The 9,648-nt window shown below is 42.1% G+C and overlaps 1 protein-coding gene across 3 annotated transcripts in view; it reads right to left on the reverse strand.

The window, feature by feature from the left end:
* The window catches only part of C13H2orf88 (chromosome 13 C2orf88 homolog), a 42,996-nt gene extending 34,183 nt beyond the window's left edge, over window positions 1-8,813 (reverse strand). Inside the window, exon 1 of one of the 3 annotated variants that reach the window (XM_059278501.1) lies at window positions 8,667-8,813. The gene's annotated coding sequence lies outside the window, so the exon portion shown is untranslated. Of the gene's footprint in view, window positions 1-5,504; window positions 5,611-8,666 lie in introns of those variants that run through there. The other 2 variants (XM_059278497.1, XM_059278499.1) reach the window with 2 other exon arrangements.
* Window positions 8,814-9,648: the final 835 nt, after the last annotated feature.

Genomic DNA, 9,648 nt, shown 5'->3' on the forward strand with positions numbered 1-9,648 from the left:
TTGGATCCCTTGGGACTGGAGGTACAGATGGTTGTGAGCTGCCATGTGGGTGCTGGGAACTGAACCTGGGTCCTCTTAGCCAATGAGCCATCTCTCTAGCCCCAGCTTTCTCTTTTACAAGAACTTTTTACTGTAAGTGGGATATAAAAATTAAATTCTCAAGTATCTAGACAAATATATATTTATTGTTATAAATGGACGTCCTTTTCTAAGAAAACACGCATTTTGTTAAAATGTCTCTAGAAAGATTGTTCATATGTGCCCAGCATCTTAACTGTGAAAACCTTCAAAAAGATCTTCTGAGATGCCCTTGAAGACAGCTTGACTTGTGTACAGTGCTGATGAACCTTAAGTACAGCTCCCAAGTGGGAACTGGGATACTGTCCCGGGACTTCATCAAGCAGAGATGAGTCGGTATCAACCCTGTGTCACTCACGGAAAAGGTGGAGATTCTAAAGCTCCGCTGTCTTGCCTGTCAGTAGTCATACATGTAGTGGACACTGTGGCAATGCCGCTTTCTTTGAATGACTGACTGATACACGATATGGGTGAGCCATCACACCCTGAGAGAGGCAGGCACGGGCCTGCTGAGTGCATGGACTCTGCTCAGTCTCTCCCTACTGCAGGTGCTGCTGCAACAAACCGCATGGTGTGCATGCCGTAGTCAGGATTTCATTTCCACGGGTTGGACTCCGAGGAGCAGGGTAGGCAAATGTATTTATTTCAAAGGACAGCGCCAGCTTGCATTTGTTTTGATTACCGAGGCAGGGTCTCACTTTGTAGCACATGCTGGTTTCAAACTCAACAACCTTTTACTTCGGCCCAGATTACATGGTTAAAAGGCTGAAACATTTCCACCTGCGTGAGAGGACCCTTCTCCCCAAGCTCTTCGGTGACAGGGAGTTTCCCGTTCAGCTTTTCCTAGTGGAAAGACAGTGAAATGATGTGTTGCTGCTGGCAGAGTTGAGTGCACTCTCATACTTGCCCGCCATCGGATATGCTTTTTCTCCAAACCTTACTCATCCCTCCTCTGCGTTGGTTGTGTGTGGTTCATCCACGGTAAGGACTCCTGTGTACTTGGGCTCCTCTCTACCGTGTTTCATACAGTCCTCTTTATTTATCATTTTCCTTTTAAAGTTAAGTTCCTGCTGACACATTCATTTCTTTTTATTTTTACACTTAATCCTTGGTTATACAGGGTTTAAAATTAATTTTTTATCTTTCCCTTAACAGCTTCCATGTGCTATCTTGCTTAGTTAAGCTGAGGAATCTTTGAGAATACATAACACATTCTTTGCTTTCCTTTTCTTTAATCAGTGTTAACTTATTTTAACATATATTCTCTCCAGATTATTAGACCATTGGATCAGTGACATTTTAAAAATAACCCATCATGTCCTTTTCACTAAAACACCATTTTGCTCTATATCAAATACACACATGCACTAGGATCTATTTCTGAGTTCTCTGTTCTTTCTTTGATATTTTTTGCTAAGCCTGAATCAAAGTCAGTAAGGAGGTCATGGTACGCTCCAGTCTAAGGAAGAGGCCACTCCCCAGTCTCCTCTCATGGGAGCCATTCTGCATAACATTAGAAACCACTTTATCCAAACTCCCTCAAACTGCATTCAAATTAAAATTACGTTGTTTTATATTTACTCACTTTAGAAATGATTCATATTTTATTCCATTACATTTATCTAAAAACTTATTACTTAATTTCCTTATTCCAGTTTAGTGTTTTTTTCCTGATGATTCTTAATTTTTTTCTGTCATTTTTTTGAAGTACAAAAAACAAGGAATTTGTTCATCCTTTGGTGGGATAAATTTCTTCCTTTGTCCACCTTTGGGTTGGACAGCCCAAGGCTGTTAGAGCCAGGATGATTCCCATAAGAAGCCCCAGATGCTAGTCGTGAAGCTACTGGACTTGATAGCTGCCCTGTTGGGGTCTGGTCTTTCCTCGGTTGGTCCCATCATTCCTTGCTGTGCCCCTATTCTTCCCTTTTGGAACGGGGGTGTTTATAACGTGTCACTTTGTGTTGGATACATGTAACTTGTGTTTACTTATTTACTTTGGATGGTCATAGGCACAAACACTGTGGTTGTGGTTTACAAAGGGTAGACTTGTGACGGCTAATTTGTCAGCTTGACAGGATCTAACATCACATATAAGACAAACCTCTAGGCATATCTGTGAAGGAATTTCCAGACTGACTTAATGGAAGTGGGAAGATTCACCTGAAATGTGGGCAGCACTACCCTATGGGCTGGGATCCTGGCTTGAAGAGAAAGGAGAAAGTGAGCCCAGCATTCACAGCTCTCTTCTTCCTGAGCGCAGATGGAACGTGGGCAGCTGTCTCCTGCTCCTGCACCAGGCCCTTCCTGCCATAATGGACTGTACACTCCAACTGTGAGCCAAGTCCAGCCCTTCCTTAAGCTGCTTCTGTCTGACATTTTGTCACAGTCACAGGAGAGTAACAAATACTCCCCTCCCCCACCCATTATCAGCTTTCTAGGATCCTCTCTCTGCATCCTCTTTCCATGCTCATTCTAAATAACCTTCCCCTCTGGCATCCAGGTTCTACTGACATCCCAAGCTCTTTCAACTAACTCTAAGAATGCTCCCTTTATTCCAGTCCACCTGATACATCCTATTACCTCCCCCCTTCCCACCTGCACTTCCCATGTCTATTTCTTTTCTTCCATCTTGCTCTGTTAAATCTTTGTATTGTAGATTCTTCTGTAACAACAGACAGAGATTTCACAGCCATCTAGTCATTCCAACCACTAGGAATATGTCTTCTCTTAGTTCCTTTTTTTTTTCATCCTTAAAAAAACAACTCTGTGGCTTATAGTGAGAAAGAACAGCAGTGGTGGTTTCCAGAATTTTCCTAGCTTTCTTTCTAGTTCTTCTGTATTGGGAGCAAATCACAAGAAATTGGGATAGAAAAATGCCTGCTTCCTTAATGAGGAAAGGCCATAGCCCTGTGTGTTGGCTGTTCCTGCTGTGGTTAACACTGAAAGGACATGAATGTTCTAAAGAAATACACATCACAAAGAAGATTTCTCTTTCAGCTCATGTGTGGTTAAGGGAGCCTGGGAAATGGTGAGAAAGTCTCCTTTTAACACATTTCTCTCAAGTGGAGGATCTACCTGCAGACATGTTTCTTTAGATCTTACACGGGCAGGAAACCTCGTGTCTGGAGTAGATTCTGTCTTACCTGCTGTGGGATATTTGTACACTCTGTGAAGATGTGTCTTTGCGAAGGTGCCTTCTGATTGGTTTAATAAAGAGCTGAATGTCCAATAACTAGGCAGGAAGAGCTATGGGTGGGACTTCCGGGGACAGAGAGGGCTGGGGAAGAAGAAAGGTGAAGATGCCTGGAGATGCAGGGAAAGCAGCATTACAGGAGGAGAGGTAACTGCCACGTGGCAGAACACAGATTAATACAAATGGGTGAATTTAAGTTATAAGAGCTGGTTAGAAACAAGCCTAAGCTATCGGCCAAGCTTTCATAATTAATAAGAGCTCTCTGTGTCATTATTTGGGAGCTGGTGGGATAGAGAAAGACTTGTTACACTCACCCAATGGACAGAGTAGTTGGAAATTTCTCTCTAGGAAATATGTCTATCCTCTCTTTGTATCTGGACTCAGCCATGTAACTCTGTTTTGGCTAGTAGAGCATAGAAAGAATTTTAGTGTTTATGTACATGACACAATTTATGCTTCCTTCATAAGACAAACCCGCCTGCTGTGTACGAGCTGAGACAACACAGTTTAGTGAAGATTTTTAAAAGCATGAACAGAGAGAGAAATCTTGGAGCCAGTCAAGAGGAGCTAGAAAGAGTAAGTTCTGGAGTCACGGGTATCACAACAGAAGTGTAGCATGAATCTTAACAGGTCTTATTAATAAAAACAAACCTGGAGCCAGGTATTGGGGTGAATGCTGGAAGATCAGAGAACCAGAACAAGCCACAGCCACCTCACCTTGCCAATTCCTCAGCTGATCCTGTTTCCTCAGACTGGAAGCCTCTGAGTCCTCATCCAGAATGAATCTCAGCTGAACTGTTGCTCAAAAGCCTAAAAGCTTAACCAGCACTAGTTCCTGGTTCTCACGCCTTAGATACCTTTCTGCCATTACTTCCTGGGATTAAAGGCATGAGTCACCATGCCTGGCTGTTTCCAGTGTGGCCTTGAACTCACAGAGATCCAGACGGATCTCTGCCTCTGGAATGCTAGGATTAAAGGCATGTGTGCCACCATTTTCTGGCCTCTATATCTAGTGGCTGTTCTGTTCTCTGACCCCAGATAAGTTTATTAGGGTGCACAATATTTTAGGGAACACAATATCACCACATAGAAGTCTGGTGTAGAAGTGTTGGCTGAGATAATCAAAGGGTAGTGGCAAGAGTCTGAGGTAGAGGAGTGTGACTTAGGTATTGGATACTCAAATACCGAAGAGCAAGGTCACATGGACTATAGCTTAATTTACTAAGTAAGTGTGGTACAAGATCTGCGTAAGTTGGAGCCCATCAAAACTCCAGTATGAGCAGAGGAGGGGTTCACCTGGCTCCACCCCTGAGTAGGTCTTGGTTGTTGACAGCTGTGGATGCAGAGTAGTGTTCTTCAGGGGGAGTGGCCCCTGGTAGGTTGTCCATGCCCTATGCCCATGAGCATACAGGCATGTTGGAGTTATTTAAAGTTGTTTGTTGAGAGAGAGAACATAAAGTTGGGAAGGAGATATGGTGAGCGAGAGTCTGAGAGGAGTTGGCAGGAGACGGGAGTTTGACATGATAGAAACACATTGAAGACAGGTATGAAATTCTCGAAGAATAAAATATATTTTTAAAGTACCAGAGGCTAACTGCCCAAGAGTACCAAGTACCAACCAGTTGGAGGCTGCAGTATTGACTACATTCCTCTAAAATTTCTAAGTACTCTTCTCTGTAGAGAGACTGCTACTCCTCACGCAGTCCTCTACTCTCTAACTCCAGATGACTGCTGTCAGCTTAGATTTGTCCTGAAGCAAGGGCAAAGCAGTGAGGGTCACCAACTGGAGTGGGAGTAGCGGCCACTCAGGAAGGCCAGGGGCCGGTTAAGGGGAGGGGTACATGAGAAGTTCCTGTGGCATGTTTAACATCAAACCATATGCGGGAATGGGGGTCGAGTCCTGGACCTTTTAAGAAAGTGACAGAGTCTGGGCTAAAAAGGAATTACTATGTTTTTTTTTTTTAATACTACAACCTTATTTTCAGATATTATATTCCATTACATTTCAAAATCTGAGATAATCAAAGGGTAGTGGCAAGAGTCTGAGGTAGAGGAGTGTGACTTAGGTATTGGATACTCAAATACCGAAGAGCAAGGTCACATGGACTATAGCTTAATTTACTAAGTAAGTGTGGTATTTATACGGAGATGGATAGAATTTAGTAATACATGTTAAATGTGTCACTTAATAACAAACAAAATATTTAGAATTAAGAGTTGCTGAGAACCGTACCTTAACACTGGAATTCCAGCTACCCAAAGCAGATATCCTGTCAGTGTGCACAAACAGGCTTCTGGCTCCTGAAAGGCAGAGGCAGCTGGGTCCCAGCCCCTTTTGCCTGGAGACAGTTGCTAGGCAGTGCCAGATTTGCTCACAAATGCACTTTTCACCCAATGAGCAGTATTATGATAACACACAGACCACTTCTCAATCATTCTTTCTGCTCCCATTTCATTAAAAGGCACTGGTAAAACATTGCCCAGAGTGATTAATAGTCCCACGGAAGTCGGATTGTGCTAGGTTATTTCCTGGACAAAAAGATGAAAATCTTTGCCATCTAGGCCCTGGGGTACCTTACCAAAATCTGAAAGCTCCATGTCTCATCCATTACTCCTATTTTCAAGCTGAATGTAAATGTTGCCCAGGGACTAGAATTGATTAATGGAATGGAGACAAATTCTCCTTTAAGATCTCTATTGATTCACGGGGGGGGGGGGGGGGGGGGGACTGATTTCATTGACATGGACTGTGAGCAACACTGACAGTCTGAAATTTGTGATCTATACGGGAAAGAGGATTTCTCTTTCATGGAAGCATTTCTGGTTTTCCAGTCCCTTCTTGGAACTGCCACAGGTTTGACATGCTCTATTTCAACTGTCATTTGTCTCAAGATACCTTTTCATTTCCCTGTTACTCAAAAGGGGCACTGGCTGTTCGGGAAGAAGTAACTTCTGGAATTTTACTCACTTTTCCTTCTTTCCTTCTATCCCCTCTCCCTCACATCCTCTCTTTCTTTCCCCCTGTTATTTTCTCTCTTTTTCTCCTGGTCCAGAAGAAAGTATTTCTTAGGGTGTTTCTTATGCTAGGCAAGTACCTTACCACTGAAATATATTCCCACTGCCCTAAAACTGTTTTCTAATTTCATTGTTATGTAGTTGGGAAAAATATTTGATATGATTTCAACCGTCTTAAATTTGTATAGCCATTTTGGGCCCTAACATATGGTACAGCTGGAGTGGGGGGATGTTTCATACTTTTTTAATCTTTTAAAATGAAATTTATGATGGATTAAGCATTCTTAACAAGAAGGCAGATTATGTATACTCTCCACCCAACAAAGATTCCTTGGTGAGCAAAGGACTGGGAAGAAATCATTAGCTGACCCTGATAAAGGGTGGCGATGGATGCTATCTGGGGCAGAGCAAAAGCCTTTCTGAAACTTCTGGTAAAAAGACAATAGCAGCCATAAGGTCAAGGATGCTTTATAATCAACTGGCTGTGAAAACATTGTTCGTCAGGTGGGCACGACACTAGGAGAGGTGACGGTTGATGTAGATACCTGGCCATGCTCTGGGTGAACAGAGGGCAGCCAAGTACATGCAGCTGAGAGGCATGTTTTACCATTGCCCTCACGTGCAAACAGCACTCCCCACCCACCCAAGGTGGGGGGGGGCACAGAGGCCATGGCAAATGTATCAGGAACTGACGGTTACCAAGATGAGACCATCGCAGGAGTAATCCTGCCGAGAAATCTCTGCCACATAGTGAGTGTCACAAGGCAGAAGAAAACACATTTTTGATACTGACAAGACCTCATATTTTTTGTTCCTTTCATTTTTAAATTATTTTTTAATTTCTTTTACATACTAACCACAGTTTCCCCTCCTTCCTCTCCTCACATTCCTTCCTCCCATCTCTTTCCACACACACCGCTCTCCATCCACTCCTCAGAAAGGGTAAGGCCTCCCATGGGAGTCAACAAAGCATGGCACATCAAGTTGAGGCAGGACCAAGCTCCTCCCCGCTGCATCAAGGCTGAGCAAGGTATCCCACCACAGGGAAGAGGTTCCAAAAAGCCAGATCATGTGCCAGGGACAGATCCTGGTCCCACTGCCAGGGGCCACACAAACAGACCAAGTTACACAACTGTCACTCACATGCAGGCTCCATAGCTGTCTGTCTAGAGTCCGTGAGCTCCCACGAGGCTCCCACGAGCTCGGGTCAGCTAAGACCTCATTTTTAAAGTACATTATTCTAGAGCAAAAAGAGAGGACACTAAATTTATATAAAAGCAAAAACAAATGGTGAATTCTAGGTCTAAACATTAACTTGAAAATAAAAGAACTCAATAGAAAAGCAGAGGAGCTAAGATTTCGTAAAAGAACAAAGAATATTTAGCTCAGGAATTCTGCTAAAACATAAAAGCAAAGAAGAATGTATAAAAATAGAAGCCAATAGTGTCAAAATTTTCATGCAGAATGGCAGAGGTCCATTTAATAGAAATGCTTAAAGAAAAATAGAAATATGAACAATTCTGATTATATTTGGCAACCTCAGCAATTTGAAAGACCATATCTAGGGGAGAATCTAGATCATTCTATCAAATACATTTTCTTTTTTTCTAAAGTTCACACTTTTATATTCTGGAAAAACTGTATATCAAATTACAAGCTTCTTTTCCTCTGAGGGAAGGCTGAATTGTTACCCAAGTAAGAACATACTTTTATGAAATAGGGTAAAGAAGTTCACATTGTAAATAAAAGACCAAGAGCAATGGATTCTGTTTTTCCTTGTTCATAACTTTTCAATCAAATTAATCTGATACAAACCACTAAGAAAAACTGTGGTTAAGAAAAAATATTGGATGAATAATTAGTACTAAAAGCTTAAAGGCACGTGGCTTTGAAAGATGGAGACATGAATTTATTCTCTTGTTTACTAAAACACATAGCATTTTAAAAATTATGCACTTAGGCCGGGTGATGGTGGGGCAAGCCTTTAATCCCAGCACTTGGGAGGCAGAGGCAGGCGGCTCTTTGAGTGTTCGAGGCCAGCCTGGTCTACAGAGTGAGCTCCAGTAAAGGCGCAAAGCTACACAGAGAAACCTGTCTCGAAAAAAAAAAAAATTATGCACTTGAACAGTTTAGTTATATACACATGCTTAAGATAATATGAACAGTGATAATTTTTTAACATCCAGGGGTAATTCTTGATACTGGGAGCCTCAAAGTTCCTACAATCTTGAAAACAATTTATCATTGAACAATCTCTGCCTTTCAACTATGTATCTATATAAACACTCTCATATTTTTGTTTTCCTTCTTACCAACTAAGATCTGGAGTAATTACCATATGATTTTTGTCCCATCCACGCCCTTGTATTTACCCACATACCTTGGGCAAATGTTGGGTGGCAATGTGGGGGCCAATGTATGCGGGCCCATTATATGCCAGGAAGTGGAGAAAGAGTCTGGGCTCTCATACCTTAAGGGTGTATACTATCTGACCTAGGGACCTCCAACTAGGCTCCACCTCTTCATGGTCCCAGTACCTTCAGATTAAGCTTTAAATACACGAACCTTTGTGGGGGCACAATTAGACCAAAACCAAACCAACAGAAAGAAACAATCACAGCTGTTGTATCATAATACAACCAGTCCTGTGGTTTTACTGCTCATCTCTCCAGTACAAGCATTGGTTTGATGAATGTTTTGGGAGTCAGAAGGTAAGTAGAATTAGTGGATTTAAAGACACTAAAACCTTCAGGGAAAATACTGGAGATGCATCAAGCATTCCTGTGGTAATAACTTTTTCTGGAAAAACCTCTTACACACAGAAACCGAACTTTTGCTCAGCCTTGCAACAAGTTAGTTATATGCTTTGAAACCATTTGAAACAATGGACTCAGTCTGCCTACTGTGTATTCTGTTTGTTTAAATTTAAGCTGTCTAAGAAAACTATAACCAACCTAACTGTGCTTTGGACTCCCCATGCAACCAGGTTTTACAAGCTAAGCTGAATGCACAGCCTTATCTTAAGTTATGTTCACGGTCCATGCCCCTGTCCAGAATACTGTGGTGGGGGAGGGGGGGTGATAACTAAGTTTAACATATTTCACCGAAAGCAGCCAGTGAGTAGAAAGCAACCTTGAAAACAGATATCCACTATAAATGTTGGATTCAATATGTGGATATAGCTTGATAACATCTGTTTGCTGTTTTGAGTGCAATTCTGGGTCCTGGGGTTCAGTAAAGTAACTTCTTCCCTTGTAAATTCTGTTAAAGATTTATACAGGGAAAGATCCTCATTCCTTCTCCATATCCTATTTTAATGCTGTTCAATATTGGGCATGACCTTTGTCACAGAAGCAGATGGA

The sequence above is a fragment of the Peromyscus eremicus genome, chromosome 13 (assembly GCF_949786415.1).
Source record: "Peromyscus eremicus chromosome 13, PerEre_H2_v1, whole genome shotgun sequence".
Taxonomy (NCBI): domain Eukaryota; kingdom Metazoa; phylum Chordata; class Mammalia; order Rodentia; family Cricetidae; genus Peromyscus; species Peromyscus eremicus.